The sequence below is a fragment of the Hypanus sabinus genome, chromosome 10 (assembly GCF_030144855.1).
Source record: "Hypanus sabinus isolate sHypSab1 chromosome 10, sHypSab1.hap1, whole genome shotgun sequence".
In the NCBI taxonomy this organism is placed as follows: domain Eukaryota; kingdom Metazoa; phylum Chordata; class Chondrichthyes; order Myliobatiformes; family Dasyatidae; genus Hypanus; species Hypanus sabinus.
This window is the reverse complement of record NC_082715.1, coordinates 32,597,372-32,621,872: the sequence shown is the minus strand read 5'-3', so window position 1 is coordinate 32,621,872 and position 24,501 is coordinate 32,597,372. Positions and strand designations below refer to the sequence as shown.

Genomic DNA, 24,501 nt, shown 5'->3' with positions numbered 1-24,501 from the left:
CTCACTGTTTATGAACCTGCAAGTTCTTCTGTTCTCTGCTTTATTTTTTACTTGATTGTCTTTCCTTTTGCAAAGAAAATGTGCTGCTCCAAAGGAAAAAAAAGTGATGTGCTTTTTGTTTTACTCGAAGGCTCTCCAGTTTCTTGCTGCACTTTTTTTTTTAAACTCATACGTCACACTGTGCTTAATAGGTAGGTAGTTGTCCCAGGTTTGTTTAAAACTTCCATGTCACCACTGTTATGTCTGTGACTTTAAAAAAAAACTTTAAAACATTAAAACTAATTGGAAGAACAACATGGGAGTCCAAAATGTGAGACTAACTTACGTTTTTTCCTTTAAGTGAGGCGGGCACAAATCACATGATAACATGATGTCACGCTATTTGCCTCAGGGATCTGTACTGGGTCCAATGTTGTTTGTATTATACATTAAAGATCTGGATGATGTGCTGGTAAATTGGATTAGTAAGTATGCAAATGATACTAAGATAGTTGGTGTTGTGGATAATGAAGTGGGTTTTCAAAGTTTGCAGAGAGATTTAGGCCAGTTTGAAGAGTGGGCTGAAAGATGGCAGATGGAGTTTAATGCTGATAAGTGTGAGGTGCTACATTTTGGTAGGAATAATCAAAATAAGACATACATGGGAAATGGTAGGGCATTGAGAAATGCAGTAGAACAGAGTGATCTAGGAGTAATGGTGCATAGTTGTGGTGAAGAAAGCTTTTGGTATGCTGACCTTTATAAATCAGAGCATTGGGTTGGGATGTAATGTTAAAATTGTACAAGGCCTTGGTGAGGCCAAATTTGGAGTATTGTGTACAGTCCTGGTCACCAAATTATAGGAAATATGTCAACAAATTAGTGAGAGTACAGAGGAGATATAGTAGAATGTCACCTGGGTTTCAGCACCGAAGTTACAAAGAAAGGTTGAACAAGTTAGGTCTTTATTCTGTAGAGCATAGAAGGTTGAGGGGGAACTTGATAGAGGTATTTAAAATTATGAGGGGGATAGATAGAGTTGATGTGGATAGGCTTTTTCCATTGAGAGCAGGGGACATTCAACAAGAAGACATGAGTTGAGAGTTAAGGGGCAAAAGTTTAGGGGTAACACAAGGGGGAACTTCTTTACTCAGAGAGTGGTAGCTGCGTGGAACAAGCTTTCAGTAGAAGTGATGGAGGCAGGTTCGATTTTGTCATTTAAAAAAAAATTGAACAGGTATATGTACAAGAAAGGAATGGAGGGTTATGGGCTGAGCGCAGGTAGGTGGGACTAGGTGAGAGTAAGCATTCGGCACAGACTAGAAGGGCCGAGATGGCCTGTTTCCGTGCTGTAATTATTATATAGTTATATATGATGATATATGCCATTTACATACTTTTACAGATAACCTGCAATGCCTCATGTAAACAAAGAATGCTTAATCAATGTATTTACAATTTTACTCAAATATTACTGAAATATTAAATATACAACAGCTATCAATGTGCATATGTCCCACTTGTGTGCTGTAATACTTCTGAGAACAAAAAGGCTATCCTATTTACATATTACAATTCAAATTTGTGAAGAATATGAGCAATAATTAATGAGAAAAGCAGTCAATCTGGCACCTGAAATTAAGGCAGATTTAATGGGCACTCAAATTATAAATTAATAAAAAAAATTGAAGAACAATAAAATCAATTACAGTACACACCTCAGTTACTTCCACATTGTGTCATTTTATTTTACATTACCAATAAAATACCTTGCAGTCAACCAAATGATTTGGATAATATCTGGTTTCAACAATAATGGATCCCTAGTACAGTAGGACATGGTCAGTAGTATCTTCAAAGATGTATTTTTTTTAAGAGGATGAAGAAAGGAGAATGGTTGATGTCATGCATTTAGACTTTCAGAAGGCCTTTGACAAGGTGCAACACGTGAGGCTGCTCAACAAGCAATGATCCCATTGTATTAGAGCTTTTTCTGGTTGGCTGACGGTGACTACTGTGTTTCACAGGGGTCTGTGTTCAGACCAATTCCTTTTAGATTATACGTCATTGATTCAGATGATGGAATTGATGGCTTTGATGAAAAGTTCGCAGACGATATGAAGATAGGTGGAGAGGCAGGTAGTTCTGAAGAAATAAAGAGGTTACAGAAGGACTTAGACAGATGAGGAGAATAGGCAAAGAAATGGCAAATGAAATACAGTGTCAAGAAGTGTATGGTCATGCATTTTGATACAAGAAATGAAAGGGTTGACTTTTTTAAATGGAGAGCAAATACAAAAAAACTGAGGTGCAAAGGGACTTGGTTGTTCTTGTGCAGGATTCCCTGCAGGTTAATTTGCAGGTTGAGTCTGTGGTGAGGAAGGCAAATACGATGTTAGCATTCATTTCAAGAGGACTAAAATATAAAAGCAAAGGTGTAATATTGAGATTTTATAAAACACTAGCAATGTCTCACTTGGAGTATTGTGAGCAGTTTTGGGCCCCTCATCTCAGAAAGGATGTTCTGAAACTGGAGAGAGTTCAAAGGTAGCTCACAACGATTCCAGAATTGAATGGCTTGTCATATGAAGAGTGTTTGACGGCTCTGGGCCTGCATTCACTAGAATTCAGAGGAATAAGGGGTGAACTCGTTGAAACCTATTGAATGGTAAAAAGCCTTGACAGAGTGGATGTGGAGAGCATGTTTCCTACATGTCTAAGACCAGAGGACACAGCCTCAGAATAACAGAGCATCCTTTTAGAACAGAAGTGAGGAGGAATTTCTTTAGCCAGACACTGGTGAATCTATAAAATCCTTTGCCACAGGCAGCTGTGAAGGTCAAATCTTTATGTATATTTAAGACAGAGGCTGATCAATTCTTGATTTGTCAGGGCATGAAGGGATATGGGGAAAAGGCAGGAGATTACAGCTGATAGGGAAAAAGGATCAACAATGATGAAATGGCAGAGAAGACTCAATGGGCCAAATGGTCCCATTTCTTATGGTCTTAGGCTCCCATTTCTTATGGTCTTATGGCATCAGTATTACAATGGAGTAAAGAGAATTACAGAGGCATAAAAGACGAGCTAGACAAGGTTGACTGGAGGGGGACATTAGCAAAATTGATGGCAGAACAGCAATGGCTGGAGTTTCTGGGCACAATTCGGAAGGCGCAGGATAGATATATCCCAAAGATAAACAAGTATTCCACAGGGAGGATGAGTTAACTGTGGCTGACAAGAGAAGTCAAAGAGGGAGCATATAATGTAGCAAAAAATTAGCGGGAAGTTAAGAGGGTTGGAAAGTTTTTTAAAACCAACAGAAAGCAACAGAAAAAAAGCCACAGAGAGAAAAGATGAAAAATATGTATACTAGTCAATGATATTAAAAAATGCCAAAAGTTTTTCAAATATATAAAGAATAAAATAGTGGACAGCATAGATACTGGACCACTGGAAAATGATACTTAAGTGTTGGTAATGGAGGAACAAAGAAATAGCAGATGCACTTAATAAATATTTTGCATTAGTCTTCACTGTGGAAGACACTACCAGTATGCCAGAAATTCAAGAGTGTTCAGGGGCAGAGTTGAGTGTAGTTGAGGAGAAGATGATGAAACATGTGAATGCAGATATGACACATGAACTAGATGGACTAGACCCCAGGGTTCTGAAAGGTAGCTGAAGAGATGTGGAGGCATTTCTAATGATCTTTCAAGAATCACTAGATTCTGGAATAGTTCAGAAGGTCTGAAAAAAATTGCAATTGTCACTCCACTCTTCAAAAAGAAAGTGGGGGTGGGGGTCAGAAGAAAGTAAATTATAGGTCAGTTAGCTTGACTTCAGTGGTTGGGAAGGTGTTGGAGTATATTATTAAGGATGAGGTTTCAGGGTATCTTGAAGTACGTGATAAAAGTAGACCGAAATCAGCATGGTTTCCTTAAGTGAAAATGTTGCCTGACAAATCTGTTGAAATTCTTTGAGAAAATAACTGGCAGAATAGGCAAAGGAGAGTCAGTAGATGTTGTTTACTTGGTTTATCGGAAAGACTTTGACAAGGTGCCGCACATGAGGCTGCTTAACAAGTTAAGAGCCCATGCCATTACAGGAAAATATACTATCATGGATAGAAGACTGACAGGAGGCAAAGATTGGGAATAAAGGAGACCTCTTCCGGTTGTCTGCCAATGACAAGGGGTGCTCAGGAGGGGTCTATATTGTGACCGCTTCTTTTAACTTTATACATTTGAATAACTGAATTGATGGCTTTGTGGCCAGGTTTGCAGACGATACAAATTTAGGTAGAGGGGCAGGTAGGGTTGAGGAGGCAGGGAGAAGGCAGAAGGACCTAGACAGGTTGGGAAAGTGGGCAAAGTGATGTATGGAATATAGCACAGGGATGTGTATTAAGGCATAGATTATTACCTAAGTGGTGAGAAAATTCAAAATTCAGAGGTGCAAAGGGACTTGTGCAGGGTATCCTAAAGGTTAACTTGGAGGTGGAGTCATTGTTAAGGAAAGCAAATGCAAATTTAGCATTCATTTCCAGAGGACTAGAATATAAGAGCAAGGATGTAATGCTGAGACTTTATAAGGCATTGGTGAGATTGCACCAGGCGTATTGTGAGCAGTTTTAGGCCCTATCTAAGAAAGGATATCCTGGCATTGGAGAGGACCCAATGGAGGTTGATGAGAATGATTCCAGGAATTAACAGGTTAACATATGAAGAGTATTTGATGGCTCTGGGCCTGTATTCATTGGAGTTTAGAAGAATGAGGAAGGATCTCAGTGAAACCCAGCGAATATTGAAAGGCCTAGATAGAGTGGATAAAGACAGGATGTTTCCTGCAGTGGGGGAGTCTAGGACCAAAGGGCTCCACTTCAGAATAGAGAAACGTTCATTTAGAACAGAGACGAGGAGGAATTTCTTTAGCCAGAGGGTGGTGAATCTGCAGAATTCATTAATACGTACAACTGTGGAGGCCAATTCATTAAGTATATTTAAAGCGGAGGTTAACAGGTTGTTGCTTAATTAGGGCATCAAAGGTTACGGTGAGCCTGTATGAGAATTGGATTGAGAGGGAAAATAAGTCAGCCATGATGGAATGGAGCAGCAGACTCAATAGGAAGAATTGCCTAATTCTGCTCCAATGTCTTACGGTAGCACAATGGTCAGCGCAACACTTTACAGCACCAGCTGTATGATCAGAAGACCATAAGAGCAGGATTAGGCTATTTGATCCATCGAGTCTGCTCTGCCATTTCATAATGGCTGATCCATTCACCTCTCAAGCCCACTCTCCTACTTTCTCCCTGTAACCTTCCATGCCCTAATCAGAACCCATCAAACTCTGAATGAACAGGGTTCCACAGCTGCCTGAGGCAATGAATTCCATAGATTCACCAACCTCTGGCTAAAGAAATTCCTCCTCATCTCTGTTCTAAATGGATGTTCCTCCAGTCTGAGGCTCTTCCACTAAAGGAAACATCCTCGCCACATTCATTCTACCTAGATCTTTCAACATTTCATAAGTTTCAATGAGATTCCCCTCATTATTCCAAATTCCAGCAAGTACAGGCCCAGAGTCATCAAATGCTCCTTATGTGATAAGACTTTCATTCCCGAACCACGCTCCTGACGCTATCTGTAAGGAAGTTATACGTCCTGTCCGTGACCATGTGGCTTTCCTCTGGGTGCTCCTGTTTCTTCCCACATTCCAGAGATAGATGGTTAGGTTTAGTGAGCTCTGGGCAAACTAAGCTGCTGCCAGAAGTAAGGCAACACTTGCAGGTTGTCCAGCAGAAGCCTTGCTGATTTGATTTGATGCAAGAAAACGCATTTCACTGTATGTTTCAGTGTATGTGTGACAAATAAAGCTGATCTTTTTTTTAACCTAGAGTTTTCCCAGAAACAATAGAGTGAATACTGAATTATGGCATCTAAAAGTCACGATGATATTACACTTAAACAGAAACTGAGATTAAGAACAAAATTCAGGCCACATTGGCCTGAGGTTTAATCCACAAACAACAATGCCACTCCTTCCAGTTATTTCTGTAGATTCCTGATCTAAGAATAATCCTTTAAATCCACAGTCTAGAACATAGAATTCTTCCTACTGCAAGTGAGAATCAGAATTTCTTATTTCACGTCTACTCAGTTAAATAATATGCTTAAATATTAACACTAGAAAGAAAATATTTCCTGGGTAAGCAAGTTCTCACAGCATTTTTTAACTTATATACTGCATAACAATAAAACATTATCAACAAAACAATCAACATTAAATGTTAAAATGACACTATCACTCCTTCAATTGAAGTATTATAGAGAAAACATTTCTACAGTTTCAAAACCTAACATATGTACATGCACAAAAGAGATACTGTCTCTCTCAACATGAAAGGAAATCAGATTTTTTAAAACTTTAAAAGTCTGCCTATGATCAGCATGGAATGTCACAAACATATTTTAGACCCATTAGCAAAGCAGCGTAAGAATTTCAAACCATCAAAGATTCATTGGCAAATCTTCATAAGGTTCCTTTATTTATTCCAGCAATTGGAAAAATACAGTCTATAAATGTGTCTCCAAGTACACAGACAGAGTCTTTAACATTAAGTCCCCTCATCTGTTGTTTATTTGTTGAGTTCTGGAAAACTCTCCACCAAACATTTTCAATTCAAAATTGAGGCATGCAAATGGAAAGCATTTTTGCTTTTCTTTTTTTATTATGAAGATTGTAGATAATTCTCAACATCCTTCTACCTTACACAAAAATGAGAAATTAAAGGAAAAAGATCTAGTTTTACCAGCTATCCTAAAAAGGAACTGAAATGTGTTAACTCTTAAAGCACAATGGCAACGTCTACTGTACTAACTGTAGCTCTTTAGATCTTTCTTTCATTATGTCATAATTTTCTCAAACTAGTTATTTTCTATACACATGCTTAAATGAGTGCCAGCTTTTTAACTTCAAGAATATTTTTGTACCCATACACCAAACATCATGTACAAACTATTCAACGATCAATTCCTTCCAATATGTCCTACCCAAGAAGGCGCCAAATTTTCCATAATTTGTCCCCCTCCTGTTAGAGATCTGTTTGCATTTAATTTTTTTTCCCCAATGGTAGTGAATCTTTCAAACTGGGAAAATAGAGTGTCAAGGACATAAACAGATCTCTGGTTTAGTGATCAATTTTAAATCCTCTTCCTTCATCAGTCAGTCAACACCTTTAGGTTTAATATAGGATACAGTTTAATACAGAATGAAGCAGACAACACTTCTTTTGTTCTCATTTTAAGACACCAAAAGCCCCACTCACTACAAATCATCAACCTAACAAGGATCTATAATCAGTATTTTTCCAGTAAGATGGTGATACACTCAGGTGTAGTAGTTTCTATGGAGCCAATTAGAGGTGTCACTGTCTTTTGTAAATGTATTTTTTACAATTGCAAGACCCTGCCGGACATGGGGATCTTGAAGTGTTGCAGGTCTACCCCATCACTGGGTTGCTCATTGGCAAGGAGCTGGACTTGGTGCAGATCATACTGTTGCCTGCGTCAAAGAGGCGCCAGAAGTCGGTGTACAAAGGCAGTATACAGTCTAACAGTAGGTGATTGTCTTAGTCATATTTCTTGTGATCACAAGACCTTGTTGGACATTGCTAATGTGGATTACTGCAAGTCCATTTCACTGATTTATTGGTGGACAGCATGGGTGGACAGTGGGGGAGGTGCATGGCTTCGGTCATGTCAAGGGTTCGGCCTTGAGCCGCAGCTGCCTAGGAGAGAGGTGCTGGAGTCGGAGCACAGCACCAGACTGTGGTGGTGGTGTGGCATAGGATCCAAGCTGGAGACAGTTCTGTCCTCTAATATTTGCTCAGCAGAAGTCAAACCATATTGTGTTTGACTGTAGACTGCTATAACATTGACAGACTCATGGTCTTTGACTATTTTTTTTAATGTGACTGCATTTAAATGTGCTATATGTGCTTTGTACTGTGTGTGACTGTTGGTACTGTGCTTTGCATCTTGCCCCTGGAGTAACGCTGTTTTGTTCAGCTGTATCCATGGGTATTTATGTATGGTTGAATGACAATTAAACTTGGATTGAATTGAATTGAATCAGTAATCTATACTAACTAGCTTATGCCCCCCCCCCCCCCCCGCCATTCTCACAACTGCTGAATAAAATGCCTCATGAATTCTACACTGAATCTTTTAGGGGCCATCTTATATTTATTGACTATTGCTTCAGGTTGCTCCAAACAGTGGTGTTATTTATCTATTGCATTATATATTGTAATCACATAGCAGAGAGATGCTACTTGCACAATAGAAGTAAAAAATGGGCATCAACATGTGATTTCCATCACCACAATCTCAAGGGAAAAGCACAAATAAAGCTCAATCCAATAACTGTAACATTATATTGAACACTGTTTGGCAAACACTAGTTTTCTCAGTAATCTTAACTGAAGAGTGTTAGCCACTTTTTCTTTAATTTAGAAAGCTGCATACTACTTCAAGTGACACAGGTGCATCATTCGGTCCAGCAAATGCTCTTAATAAATTACTTCCCTATTCCACAACAGATTTGGCAGTTGGATAATTGACTTCTTTTCACATCAAAGTCTTCCCATGTGAAATTGCCTGATTTCCTTTCTTCCGGACATTAAAATATAATCTAAAAGCAGAAACACATTGGACAACTTATTCTAAGCAGTAGGCTGAACATGAAATTGAAATCACAGTGTAATCTTTACCCATATGGTAATGTATTAGTTACTCTGAAGTGAAATACAGCTGTTTGCCATACCAAGTAAAATGAATTCAGATGTACCAAGTCTGCAAAGCCTATTTTACAACCTATTCTGCACTATAACTATCAACAATACCACAGACAAATCATCAGTTCTGAAGATTCTGCATAGAACAAAATTGATCAGGCCTTAGAAGTTATCAGTTACTAAAAGTTCCAATTGTCTAAGACACATGTTAAAAAACATCAAACATTTTCAGAATTCAAGAGGTTTCTGGCATAGATGTGGATTGTTTTCTAATATAATACTGCACCAGGAAACATTTACAGAATTTTCACTATGTGGCATCTAAAATTAATCACAATTACATCTTAATGTACTACATTAATTATGTACTCTTTCCCTAGTAATTTATTTATTTGGGTAGTGAATAATATTTTGCTCAAAACTGGAAGTCACTCAAATGGCTTACTTACATTTCAGAAACCACTGGTCATTGTAAAAACCCAAAAGTTAGCTCTCCATTGATTCAAGCATTTTATTCACAACGTGGTTGAGCTATATAAGTGAGAGTCATAAGGTTCATACATCCATTTTCTTGATTTAAGTTGAATCTCTAGATATCTGCACTGTACAGCAAGATCACAGGTAGCTGATACAGTCAATAAGCAAAATTTCCATCACTAAGATAATTGAACATCCCAGCACATCAACCACCAATATTAGAGAAAAAAAAATTCTAAAACGTTCGGCAAGTGCAACAAGAAGATTTCCAAAAAGCAGTGGCAGGGTGTCATGAGGATAAAATTTTCACACATCGAAGACAGGAATTAAACCAACTGCATCACACAGTAAAGGAAAACGTGAAGAAAAATAAATCGTCAAACATTTATAAGTTGTCCAAATGGAAGAAATGACAAATCTAAGAATCAGATTAGTCACAAGACTTTCTCTCCAAACTCAAACTTGTGAAAGGCAATTTGAAAACTTAAAAACTTGCAATTACAGTCCAAGTTGTAGCTGAGGGACTTAATCAAATCAATCTATGAATGAAACTTCTATCACATAGTGACTCTATGTGATACATAGTTAGTGATTCAGTACTACAGCACAAACATAGAGTCTTCAACCCATCTAGTCCCTACCAAACTGTTACTTACTCTAATCCCATTGACCTACAGCTGGACCATACTCCTTAATGCCTCTCCTATCCATGTACTTATTCAAATACAACTCGTGTCCACCACTTACTCTAGCAACTGGTTCCACATTCACTCAGGCTCTGCTTAAATTTTCCCCTTAATTATTACAACACAGAAGGAAGTCTTTGGTCCATCAAATCCATGCCACCTCCATGAAGACAACCTTATCAGTCCATTCACTGACGTATTCCAGAGCAGTACAACTTATTCTTTTTCACATGCCTCATCAACTTCCCCTTTCCTAATAAAAATAAAAGATGATATAAACTCTGAGAAGGTCAGGCAGCATCTGCAGAAAGACAAGCAGAACTGACATTTCAGGTCAAAGAACCTTGTCAAACTAGGAGAAAGAAAAAAAAACAAATTAAAGTCTCATTGAGGGTATTGAAAGAATAGATATATTTCTGATGGAGTGAGACCAGGATATTTGCAGAGGATAGTTAATAGATTATTTCTTTACTCAGAGAGTGATAGCTGTGTGGAATGAGCTTCCTGCAGAAGTAGTAGAGGCCAGTTCAGTTGAGTCATTTAAGGTAAAATTGGATAGGTATATGGACAGGAAAGGAGTGGAGGGTTATGGGCTGAGTGCGGGTAGGTGGGACTAGGTGAGATTAAGAGTTCGGCACGGACTAGGAGGGCCGAGATGGCCTGTTTCCATGCTGTGATTGTTATATGGTTTATATGGTTATTATTGAGGGCCATTGGTCAAAGAACACAAACAAAGAAATTTAAAAGATGAAAACGACAATGTTGAAGGAAATGTCCAGTGGTCAAACTATACTAATGGAGAAACAAAAGCTGAACCAATACGGTATTGCAAATTGATTATATATAGCAGGTTATCCAGTTCTGATACAAACAGTAAATAAATCATCAGAAGTTGGAATAATTAATATAGAGACTAGATTGCTGTATTATGACAGATGGAAGATGAAGTGTTATTCCTCAAGCTGACACAGTCATCTTTACAAAAGTGCTGTAGACAAAAACCACAGGCCAGAGCCTGGTGGGGGCGGGGTGGGGGAAGAACAGAAGTAGCAGAAAGATCTAGGTCGGCCCTGCAGCACAGGTATTCTTTACACAGACATCCAATCTGCATGTGGATACTTACTACCGAGGAAGCGACATCACAGACACCCAATGCAGTGCTCGAGATTGGAAGAAGTGCAAGTGAGTTCTTGGTTCACATGGAAGAACCTTTGGGAATGAAAGAAATACTAGGGCAGGTGTTGCATATTCAACATTTACATATTAATTGCCATGAGATTATGAAGGTAATGGTTTCTTTGAAAGGCGGTAATTTTGCTGAAGTTGGCAGAAGCTAAAGAAGTTCACCAGCTACGTCTTGTGGTAGAGCCTGGTTAAAGCTGCATAAAGTTATCAATTGAATTAATAGTGTGGTCAAATGAGAAGTCCAGAACTGTATGGGAGGTAATGGGATTAGTGCCGAGGTGCAGAAAATAGATGAGACACAGTCAATTTTGGCAGATGAGAAGCCGTGGTTTAGAAAAGAGGCTCTTAGATAGAAAATCTTGTCAATGAAACAAATGTGACAGAAGTGGACAGACTGGAAGAATGGAAATAAGAGTCCTTACAAGAGACGGTAGGATGACCAGTGGTGTAATGGCATCAGCACCGGACTTGAGGCAACTGGTCCCACGGTTCGAAACCTGGCCTGCTCCTTGCATGCTTTCCATCCGTGTTAGGCTGAGTGTCAGGCTAGCAAGTCGGCCTCATAAAAAACAGACAAAATGCTAAAGAAATGGCAAGGTTGCCACCTGATGCGTCACAAGGCGTGGATAGGAATAAAAACAAGAGACAGGATGGGTCAGAGAACAGTCAAGGTAGCTGTAGGAATCTGTAAGCTAGTAACTGATGTTTGTCACTAGACTATCTGCAAGGATCGATCCATGAAGATCTAGAAAGGAAAGGGTAAAGTCAGCATTGGACCATGTAAAACTGAGAACAAAGTGGAAGCTTGTAGCTGAAGTATTACATTTCAGTGTTGTAGTAGTGTAGGAAAGAGCCCCGATGCAGTCATCAATGACATATAAGAAGAGTTAGGCTGAAACAAGGATTGCTCCATGTAGCCCACACAAAAAAAAACAAGCATGCCTTGGACCTATGTGAATTCTCATTGCCACATTTTTGATCAGGTCAGAGTGAAAAGAACTCATTCAATGTAAGAAATAGGTTCATCCAGGCAAATAAGAGCATTGGTAGAGGGAAACTTCTTCTTCACTTTCTTTGTCACTTATGTATAATAAGAGGTGGAGAAGCAACACTTTACATTCTCTCTGACAGTCTCCAACCTGGAAGCATGAATATTGATTTTTCCTACAGTAAACAAATCTCCCACCCTCTTTCTATTTCCCACTCTGACCTTTTATTTCTTCTCACCTGTCTATTACTTCCTCCTGGGTCCTTTTCTACTTCCCTTTCTTGTATGGTCAACTCTCTTCTCCTATTAGATTCTTTCTTCTCCAGCCCTTGACCTTTCCCATCCACCTGGCTTCACCTATCAACTTCCCGCTGGCCTCCCTCTCCTCCACCCACCCCGACCTTTTTATTCTGTTGTCTACCCCCTTCCTTGTCAGTTCTGAAGGGTGTTGGCCCAAAACATCAGCAATCAATTCGTTTCCATAGATGCTGCCTGACCTGCTGAGTTCCTCCAGCATTTTGTGTGTGTTGTGTTGGATTTCCAGCCTCTGCAGACTTTCTTCTCTCTATAAATTTACACAATAGCCAATTAATGCAGCAACAGACTTTTGGAAGAAATCCAAACAGGTGAGCAAGGTCCCTGGAGCTGTACCATGCCACCCCCATAATGAACATTCATAACATCACTAAAGTTTGCAAAGAAATAAAAAAATATCACTTTTGGTAATACTAAACTGCATAGTTCATTAATATATTTGTTTGGAGAGGGCAAATCTCCACAAAGTTAATAAATGAATGATTAATATATACATCACCTCTAATTTAAAAAAAATCTTTGCATGCCGATTCATTTGAAGTATATATGGAAAAGAAAAGGATGGAGAAGGCCGATACATCAATAAGAACTGAAAATAAGTTATGTGACCATATAGTTTCAATGTTAAACTGTTTACTGAGATTACAAACACTTCTTAATACTGCTTTTCAGAATATAAAGTACTAAAATACATGCTAAAATAAATGAAAATGGCATTCAATAATTCAGGTATGAAACAAGCACGAATACACTGGAAGAAATATCTTCTGAAGTTCTTAATACTAGAGATTACTAGAATATTAGACCATGTGGTAGCAAATGTGAGTTTCTGGGTATTCCATTTTCCTCCCATATCCCAAAGATTTAGGGGTTAGGGTTATTAAATTGTGGGCAAACTATGCTAGAAGCACGGAGACACTTGCAGCCTAACCCCAGCATATAGCCTGTGATGGTCACTGATTCAAACTAGTTATTTCAATTATCTTTCGATGCACATGTGGCAAATAGAGCTAATCTTTTCTTTGATCTTTAGATTACTACTACATTTTACTAGATTATAGTCTGATTGAAATGGCATAGCAAGCAATTTGGTATTGTCTCTCTCAGGTGTTGAATGAATGCCTTATCAATTCTAATCACTAGAAAAAAGTCTCTGACAATACTCAACTCATTATAACTGTAGCTCCAAATGTGAATAGTCTTTTACTTGGCAACCCATATGGACTGGATATCATGTCATGTGATATCATCGCAATCAGGACACTGACAAAATAAAACTGTAATTATAATAATTTGCCCTCAACCATAGAAATAAAGTTGTTACTAAAGGAATTTGCGTGCATTAAAAAAAATCTCATCTTTCACTTTCTAAAAAAATACAACTTGAAAGGAAATACAAATTACAGAAAATAATTGCTGTACAAGCAAGGACCTCATATTTTCCAAACTAATTCCACTGCATGTACATAATTCAACGGTAATGAAATTTAATTTTAAAAGGTTTAGAAATAGCATTAAGTATTACAGGCTAATCTGTATTAGCAGAAAAATCCTACAAGAGATGTAATGAAGGGTTGAAAGAATGACCCCAATGACTGTTTTGTGTCGATCTTCACGGTGGAGGACACATCTAACATATCAAAGAGAAATGATAGGAGGTGAAGACCTCGATACAATAGCTATCACTAAAGAGGTAGTGCTGTGGACCTGAAGATAGATAAGTCCCCTGATACTGATAGAATGCATCCCAGGGTACTGAAAGAAATGGCAGAAGTTATAGTAGAGGCTTTGGTGATAATTTACCAACATTCTCTGGACTCTGGGCAGGTCTGCAGATTGGAAGATGGTGAATGTCACACCATTGTCCACGAAAGGAAGTAGGCAAAAGGTAAGTAACTATATGCCAGTTAGCTTAACATCTGTAGTTGGGAAAATGCTTGAAGTTATCATTAAAGAAGAAACAGCGAGGCATCTGAAAAGAAGTGGATCCATGAGGCAGATGCAGCATAGATTCAGCAAAGGCAGGTCCTGTTTGTCAAACTTACTGGAGTTGTGAGGATATAACGAGCTCAGTGGATAGAAGGGAAGACGGACGTTATTTACTTGGATTTCAAGAAGATACTCGATAAGGTGCCACATAAAAGACCTGTCCATAAGATAAGGATGCTCAAAGTTGGGGGTGATGTATTAGCCTGGATAGAGGCTTGGTTAACTAATAGAAAGCTGAGAGTTGGGATACATGAGTGTTACTCTGGTTGGCAAACAGTGGGGAGCGGCGTGTTGCAGGGTTTGGTGCCGGGCCCACAACTTGTCACGATATACATTAACAATCTGGAATAGGGGACTGAGCATAGCATATCTAAATTTGCTGATAATACTAAATTGAGTGGAAAAGCAAGTTGTATAGCAGATGCAGAAAGATATAGATAGGTTAATTGAGTGGACAAGGATCTGGCAGATGGAATAAAATGTCAGTAAATGCGAGGGTATCCACTTCAGAAGGAAAAATGAAAGAGCAGATTATTACTTAAATGGTACAAAATTGCAACATACTGCTGTGCAAAGGGACTTGGGAGTGCTTCTACATGAATCACAAAAGGTTGGTTTAAAGGTTCAGCAGGCTCGCAAAAAGGCAAATGGAATGTTGGCCTTCACTGCTAGAGGGATTGAATTTAAGAGCAGGGAGTTTATGCTGCAACTGGTCAGGATACTGGTGAGGCCGCATCTGGAGTAGTGTGTGCGGTTCTGGTCTCCCGAGGAAGAATACAGCGGCTTTGGGGATGATGCAGTGGAGGTTCACCAGGTTGATTCCAGAGATGAGGGGGTTAGACTATGAGGAACAACTGAGTCACTTGGGACTGTACTCGCTGGAATTCAGAAGAATGAGATGAAACCTTATAGAAAAATATAAAATTATGAAAGGGATTGATAAGATAGAAGCAGGCAAGTTTCCACTGAGAGGTGAGACTAGAACTAGGGAATGTAGCCTCAAGATTCAGACCAGTAGATTTAGGACAGAGATGAGGAGGAACTGCTTTTTCCAGAGAGTGCTGAATCTATGGAATTCTCTGCCCAATGAAGCAGTGGAGGCTACCTCACTAAATATATTTAAGACAAAGTTGGATAGATTTTTGCACAGTAGGGGAATTAAGGGTTATGGGGAAAAGGAAGGCAGGTGGAGATAAGTCCATGGCCATATCAGCAAAAATCTTATGGAATGGTGATGCAGGTTCGATGGGCCAAATGGCCTACTCCTGCTCCTATTTCTTATGTTCAATAACACTGTAAGCTCTAAACAACTACTCATTCAAGTTCATTGTCATATAACTGTACATATATACAACCAAATGAAACAACATTCCTCCAGACCATAGAACATTGTCTCATTTGTATCAACTGCTACTAAAATAGCAATAATTTTTTTGTAAATTTTTAAGGCACAGTATAAAGATTGAATATACACCTGATATTAAGGTTCGAGTTATACATTGATCTTCAAAATATAAAATAATCACACTTTTAAACCTGGACGGAATGTTGAAATAGTTTTTCCGTTGTATGACACGTCACACACACCAGTTTTTCTTTTAGAGTTACAGAGATTAAGTAGTAGCTATAAATCAATGTGTATCCGAGATTCTACAGATGCTGTAATTCTAAAAATACAAAATCCTGGTAAAATCACAGCATCTGTGATGTGAGAAACAAAGTTAATATTTCAAGTTGGCAGCCCTTCACCAGAACTCATGATGAAATATTTCCTGATTAGAGATCATCAATCTGAAACATTAACTTCTTTTCTGAGAATTTTGTACATTCCGTGTTATTACAGCTTAGTCCACTATTATGCCGGCTGGTGGCGTAGTAGCATCAGCGCTGGACTTCGGGGCGAGAGGTCCTGAGTTCGAATACGGCCGGCTCCCTTGCACGCTCTCCATCCGTGCCTGGGTTGAGCGTCAAGCTAGCAACTCGACCTCGTAAAAAAAAACTTGGATAGGGGTAGGCTCCGCCAGGTTTCAGATGCCCAAGACACGCTGTATGATGAGCAATCAGCAAAAAGCTTGTCATGACGGCGCCCTGACGGCTCCACCAGGAGTTAAGGACGGACGGACATGCACACGCACACGCACCACTACTCTAAAAGGTGAAAGCTCACTTTTTTCCCCATGGGATTTTTAAATATAAACAATCAGACTGTCCTATAAGAATCCAAAGTTATCCTCAAATTGCTGATTTCTGTCGGTATCCCCAGAAAGGAACAAGGTATCACATTTGCAACTCTTTGATTTCTGTGTTTTAATGGTACAATATTCAAGATGCTTCAGTTTTATAGTTATCAGTGTGTCATCATTAAAACCACAAACCCCAGACTAGTAGCACCTATATAAATTATAACTTCCCAGACTAAAGAGGCTGGACACAATCCTTTCATCCCTGTCTGCCCCAACTTCACACTTGAAAGCACCAGGCAGAATAGTGCCATTAAAATGTGAGACTGAAATTCAATCCTGCTAATTTCAATTTACACCTCTATTTCCTAAGAAGCCCAAATGTAAAAATTACCTTGGAACTCATAGAGATCAACACACAATCATTGCTCAGGAAAGTGCGCATTTATGACTTATGTATCTTGATATTAGAGGATATTCCAAAAAATGCAAGTCTGAAATTAAATGACAGCAGTATAATTGCAAAAATGCAACTGACAAACTTCTCTTATAAATGCAAAAATTAAGACCATAAAAATACATTCAAAAGATCTAGGAAACAACATTGGCAACAAGAAGGCTCAATGAAAATGTCACTTTAGCTTTATATATATAACAAGCTGGCTTCAGCAAACATTAGTTCAAGAGTAAAGGCATTTACATGCAGCGACATTTCTAAAGAAATAAAGATAAACTAATTATACACAAGTTTCTTCAGGACAGCAAATAAAATTTGAATCCCACTCTCGGCACTCAAATTCTGGTCTAATATACAATGTATTGCCAGGGATACTTTGTGGATTTGAGAGATCAAGCAGAATTAGGTGCTATCAGCATATGGAATTTGAATTTGTTTCTGGAAATTAACTAACAGATAAATAAGCGAGAGTAACCAGACAGTGGATGAGAGAGTGACAGAAAGAGAAGCAAGAGAGAGCGAGACAGAGAATGCACCAAATAATTAAACTCAGTGGTAAATGCAAAAGCCCTCCATTGGATGTGATCATTTAAGGGGGAAAATAATCCAACAATAATTTGTTTGTGACAGAGGGACATAGACACACCATATTTGTGAAAACTGAAGGCTGAGGTAAAGGTGGAACCAAACAATATTGGAAATATGCTTGCAGGAAGAGACAGAAGAGAAAGCAAGAAAGAAAAATGTCAAGTTATAAAGGAAAATAAAAGTGACTGAAAACCAAATGTATAATTTCCTCAAAATAATTATATTTTTCCTTTATTAAAGCACAGATTTGCTTACTTTCAAAAACTGTTTCTCAAAAGTTTATTTTTTCATGTCACTGCTCAACTCCTAAAGGTACCGAGCACAAATCACTGAAGGTTCTCTTTCAACCCACATCCTAACTCTCAGGTCATGTGATGTACTCCTCTTTCCAATTTTGGCAAACATGCTATGAACAGAAAATATTTTCTGTGGAATGGTAAGATTCCATTTAAGAGAAAAGAACAGGAGTTAGTCCTAGAAAACTGTGAAGTGCACAATTAAACCACCCAGCCGAAGCTGCAGAAACTACAGTGAACAACAAAAACTGTACAGAAGAAACATCAAAATTCAAAAGATAAATGCATCCGCCCTCCAACCCAACAAGATCTTTTACTCATTCTTCCAAAACTAATTAGATTGACTTAATGAATGACTGTTTACCATATTTTGCTCTTCCTGGAATTATAACAAACAAAAAAATCACTTTTTCGTTAGGCTTCTCCAGTCAGCTATACAACAAATCCTCAACACTCTACATGTGCCAGGAATTTCAAAGGTTTTTGGATGAACGTTTTATGAAAGAATAAGATTGGTTACATTTCTCAGGCTGGTAAAGAAAATAATTAACAAACTTGGCTATAGGCACATTAAACAGTTTTATTTTACAGCACCAATTTGCCGAAAGCTGTTCAGCACAAATTCATCTTCCTCATATCCTCAACTATTCCAAGAACTCATTAATCATTCTAAAGTATATAACTAAAGAAAGTTAAGAACAGAGTAACATTATCAAATCTATCATTCCGTATAAAAGAAGCCAGACAGTTCTGAATTCATTGGTTCAAGTGAAACCCCACCATCACACTAAGACCTATAACTGTCAATACTGTCATTTCAGTCAGTTTTAATTCTCACATCACGTTAAGGGATTTTGTTTTAAACATATCAGGTGCAACCACATTCCCATATAACAAAATCTGATTTTCTACCATACAATTCCACACAAAAACAGTAAACATTTAGTCTTCATTCAATCAACAAATGACAGATTTGAACAAATGTTCTGCTCAAAATCTTCAAACTGTAAAACTGCTTCAGTTTTTTGTTAATCTGTCTAAATAATAACCTTCTAATGAACAGAGCAAGTTTGCTTAACTAGGATCATAGTATTTACATATATAATGAATCTTCCAAACTACAACTGCTTAAATATCCACAGTTCATACAAACCATTGCCTTATAAAAATTTCTCAGTATGAGGATAACCATTTGATAGCTTTAACCCCCTGCTGCCTGCTAAAAGAAATATTGGCATTTTGCTAAGCACATTCACTTTCTTGGGTAAAACTGAAACATTTCTTGTTAAAAAAAAACATCTCTTGTAAAAAAAAAAGTGTACTTCTCTACAATGCCAATAAATACCTACAAAATAACTGAAATGAAAGAAAGTTGCAGCAGACCAGGGAAATGTAATTTAATCAATAAGAATTTGAAAAACAGCACCAAAACATATCATTTCATTCTTAATTTTTAGTATGCTACTTTCATAAAAAAGTAGTTAAAAGCATGCTGATGAAAGTGATATGGACTTTCTGTATTTTCATATGATCTCACCTAATACCTTGATCTTGATTGACACAAAGCAAGTTTTTATAAAGTACCAGAAAATCCTGATGCCCTGTAACTGTCTGTAAAGGATCAACATAATTGCTGTAAAACAGTTAAAGCACCAGGAATGCATTAATAAAAAATCATTGGCATAAAGCTTGAATACTGAAATAACTACTCTGAAAAGGAATGATCACGCTCAGTTGTTCCACATCTTCAAGAACTTGAAACTTCTAAAGACCTGATATTTGTTAAACTTCTTCAAATTGCTACACTCCATAGAACTTGTCTATTTCCTTTGTAACCAGCCTTCAAAAAAAAATCACATTTTAATGTAATTTTCAACCCTTTCAGACACAAACATCCAGAGTCTCCTCTCAAAACAGCCGACACACAAAGCTTCCTGCTTGTCTAACTGGAAGGGGCTCACTGATCCATCAGGTCAGTTTTTCTTAAAACAATACATCTTTAAAATGCATTTGTCTCAAATAAATCATTATTAGTCTCAAAAATTGATTTGGGTAAAATATTTATCTGCTACTCTGAACATTGTCAATGAGTTATAAACTAGCAACTTATGAATTTTGTGAAATACATGATTCACAATTTTAAAACTGTAAACATGAGGTTATTCCATATGTAAAGCTGTAATGGTCTTAAAATGACATTCCCCTTAGCTAATGGTAACGTAATTAAAATGAGGAAAATCTAAGAGGAACTGATAGTTTCTATAGAAATACCATAAAATGAGTCACATAAAATTAAAATCTATTCAAAAGAGGTATTACAAACTAGACACAGCAGTAAATGTACATTTTATACTTTCTAAACTTTAAAAGGACAAAATAAATTGTTTTTGAACTAACATTAGTCACAAGATCAGAAAATACAAATTAGAAAATAATAAGACAAGGAAAAAGAAATCCCATTCCCCTTTTAATTCTCATTTCCAATCCCATTCATGTAGGGAAATGCCCAAGTGAATCTACAGAACTGATATAATGGACGGCCAACTGAAGGCTGAAAATGGTCTGTTGGCCTGTTAACCCTAGGAAATAAGTGGCCTACTGCAAAGCCAATACATTATTACACATAAATAGACAAAAAGTGATTTTAATTAAAACAAGATGATATAACTGTCAGGTAGTTTACATACTTAGAAGGTGGCCTTTCAATCTATACATTTAAAACATTGCATTCTTTTTAACCACTCTAATCCCATTCCCCTGCACCCTCCAGTGTAAACCACAAATCTTCAATGGAGAAATGGGATTAGCTACATCATTCAGATTTATTAATGCAAGCCATACTTGGTATCTAACCTCGATTAATTATGGTATCAAAACTGGATAACTAAATGTAGACTGCTTGACTAAATGCTACAGATTGAATCTTAACCCATGTCTTATTATCCCAAGGTATACATCACCTTCTCTTAATATCCTTCACTTTTTAACTAAGTTCACATTTGAATATTTATTTCTGTTACACTTTCACATTTTCAGTTAGTGTTTTCTATCATATATTTTTTATTGTAAACACTGAAAAATATAATGAAACATTCACAATAATCCTTCACTCAAACACTAGATCAACATTGTTATCCCTAGTCTTCTCAATGCATGTCAACAATTTAATTCTCATGCTATTTTTAAAAATCTTTATATCTTTTTCCAAGTTTATTTTGCATATTTTACTGGAATTATTAATTTCTTATTTTAGTTATGAAACATAACAAACATGAATGAGTTTTATTTAAATAAATAAAGATTGCAACTTCTTTCATACTGCAAGACAACCAAAGGTGCTTTATTATCTCATTATTTACTCTTGCAGCACTGTCACCACACAATTTTGCACACAACAAACTCTCATGACAAGATAACCTCTTTTATAGAAATATATTGAGGGGCAGATATCACCCAAGTTATTAGAACAACTGGTTTACCTTTCTTCAAAGTAGTCCCACAAGAAGCAAGGCAGAACATCAGTATAACATCTCAGCCTAAAAAGAGCATTCCAACAACCTAGTACAGTTTCGTTACAGTTTGTGACTGGAACTTTGTGTCAAAATCCTGGAATTACAACTTTCTAACTCAAATCCATACCAAATGAGTGAGAACCAGCACTGCATTTCTCTCCATAGGCATCTCAGATCGATTCTTAAATATATCCAGAACATCCATGCCACCAGCCATCCAGACATTGGTCTTCACTCCAGCTATCTATCCCTCACTTCAGTAAGAGATTTTCCTCAATAGGAAATGTATCTTTATTGGTTTAACATCATGTTCCACTTCCACAAATTAATCTAATGTTCTAAACATCTAAAGAGATCAGCTTTATTTGTCACGTGGAAACACGTACATGGAAACATACAGCGAAATAAGTCACTTGCATCAAATCAAATCAGCAATGATTGTCACCACACTTCTGGCGCCAACATAGCATGCTCACAACATAATAAACCTAAATGTACATATTTGGAATATGGGAGGAAACCGGAGCACTAGGAGGAAACCCACACGGTCTCATGGAGAAGATACGAACTCCTTACAGACAGAGGTGGTATATCAATCCCAAAACCCCAATCTTACAGCTGGTGGTGTAAAGTATGACAAACAGGAGAAAATCTTCAGATGCTGGAAATCCACAGCAACACACACACAAAATGCTGGAGGAACTCAGCAAGCCAGGCGGCATCTATGGAAAAGAGAAAACAGCCAACGTTTCAGGCCGAGACCCCTCATCAGGACTGGTGAACAGTCTCAGCTCAAAACATCGACTGTTGATGCACCATCAATAACTCTCTGAGACGGGAGGTGAACGATAGGCTTTTATTAGCAGCAGAAGTGACCACAACATCTTGGAGACTGAGGGAGGAGCAGTGCCTCCAATCGCCTTTATACAGGGGTCTGGGGGAGGAGCCACAGGAGCAGTCAGCAGAGGGGAGTGTCCAGACAGGTATCCGCATAGTTTACCATAACTGTTTACTCTTTTCCATAGACACTGCCTGGCCTGTTGAGTTCCTCATGTATTTTGTGTGATGGTGGTATAAAGTGTTACTTTGAACTTCTTTCATTTAACTATTTGTTAAACTGTGTTTTAGATTTGCAGGCAGTTAAGTATCAATCTTTTGGTTGGTCTGGAATTACTTGTAGGCCAAGATTACAAATTTCCTTCCATTAAGGATCTTGGTGAACCAGATTGGGTTTCACAGCAACCAGTCATTTGCTGTTACTAAGACTGGCGTTCTTTTAAATTCCAGATATTATTTTAATTCATATTTTACTTAAATTTAAGTATTGAAGATGCTATGGTACAAATTGAACTCATGTCATTGGTTTAATGATCTGGAACACTGGTCTACTAACTTCAATATTGTACAATCTATTTCCCATTAAGTCAGGCCTGCTCACTTCATCAATCCACATCCTACAATTAGCTGTAGCATTGTAAACTGCCTGTAATTGGATTATATTTTATCAAAAGTCCCTAAATCCATTAATGAACAGAATGCTCCAATGCTCAATCCTCCTATGGTATTTAGCGATGTGGCAGAAAAAAAAGACTTGAAAGAAAGAGCAAAAGAAATTAATAACACCAAACGTTTGCAACACGTGATAGAAAATAAAAGAATGAGCTGCACGAATAGCACAGTTGGGGTAACTAACTACGGCCAAATAATTCTTTGCAGGCAGCTTAAGTAACAAGATGCAGATTACTTGCTTACTTTTACATACAACTGCACTGAATAGGTAGGACAGAGAGTAACAAAATATCTAAAATATTATGAAAATACATTGGGCATCATATAAATACAGTGAACAAAATAAAAAGGAGAACATTCATTGTCCAAGAGGATACATCCATACAAGAACGCAGTTTTTGGAAAAGATTGACGGGAGAGGGAGGCGCTCTGTGCACACACAGACTCACTAAACACAACATACCGTGTGCGTGCACAGTAATAAGACTTCCACACACATGTAACATTATGAACTGGAAAAGTGGGGAGAGGGTATGTTTTGCACTAAAGTCAGGGAAGTGGCGCTTACAGCTTGTGCAGGAACACAGTTCAGTAGAATCAAGGAAGGAGTGTTCCCTACATTTTCAGGAACAAATTGTTCAGTGGGTTCGGGGTAGTAGTGGTCTGCACATGCGGTTTAGGGCAATCAGGGAAGTTGTGACCTGTGCAAGTGCAGAAACATGGGGTTCAGTGTAAGAGACAAGGATGGTCTGTGTATACACAGGAACCTAGGATGTAGTGGAATTGAGTGATTCTGTGCTCGACGAGTCAGTGGGACGCGGGTCGTTCGGTCCACGTGCAGGGTCGCGGAAACAGTGGCTGTTCTCGGTACGTGTGAGGCTAGAACACTGGGTGCAAGTTCATTACCGGGCAGATAGGTGAAAGTTTTCAGTTTACTGCGCAACAGAAAACTCATTCGGTCTTGCACACACGGTTGATCAGAAACCTGTTCACGTGTTGTCTATGAATGAAACAGAAAGACTTGTTTATGGAGAGCAGGACACTGCTGGAGGAACAAGTCAGAATTTAGGCCTGCAGCATAAAACCCATGAATGAGTAATGGTTCTACTCACTTTCGTTTTAATGAGGAAACCCCCTGCAAACGCACGCAGTTCGTTACGAAAGGGGTGTAATTCTACCGGGAATGTGCGTACACTTTCAAATCTCAGCTCCGGATTTGACAGATCCTCACGCGCACCCGACCAGATACTTTCAGGTCCTCAGACGCAGTTGCTGTTCCCAGTACACCCTGGGAATTGTAGTTTCGTTACCGAGTGCCGTCCCAGAGCGCAGAGCTTTACCACAACACCCAGCATGCTCTGCTCGTGCGCTGACGTTCGGGTGCGTGTTCCCGCTGCACAATTCCCTACTCGGATTGGTTGCCGAGCTGTGACGATTGTCAAGACCAGTTCGACTGGTAAATGGGCGATTCGGCCGTCAATCAAAATATGCGCAGGTCCTTCTGACTTCCCTGCGTGAAGTATTCACTGGTCTGCCAGTT

General features: G+C 38.3%; 2 protein-coding genes across 6 annotated transcripts in view; one reads left to right on the top strand and one right to left on the bottom strand.

Annotated features, from left to right (window-relative positions):
• The window catches only part of supt3h (SPT3 homolog, SAGA and STAGA complex component), a 396,945-nt gene extending 372,650 nt beyond the window's left edge, over window positions 1–24,295 (bottom strand). The window contains exons 1-2 of one of the 4 annotated variants that reach the window (XM_059981629.1): window positions 24,074–24,295; window positions 23,868–23,961 (exon numbers count right to left, since the gene is read on the bottom strand). The gene's annotated coding sequence lies outside the window, so the exon portion shown is untranslated. Of the gene's footprint in view, window positions 1–12,612; window positions 12,681–23,867; window positions 23,962–24,073 lie in introns of all 4 variants that reach the window. The other 3 variants (XM_059981630.1, XM_059981627.1, XM_059981631.1) reach the window with 3 other exon arrangements.
• Window positions 1–24,501, top strand: part of runx2a (RUNX family transcription factor 2a) — a 174,051-nt gene that overhangs the window by 58,844 nt on the left and 90,706 nt on the right. The gene's annotated exons all lie outside the window — the stretch shown is intronic.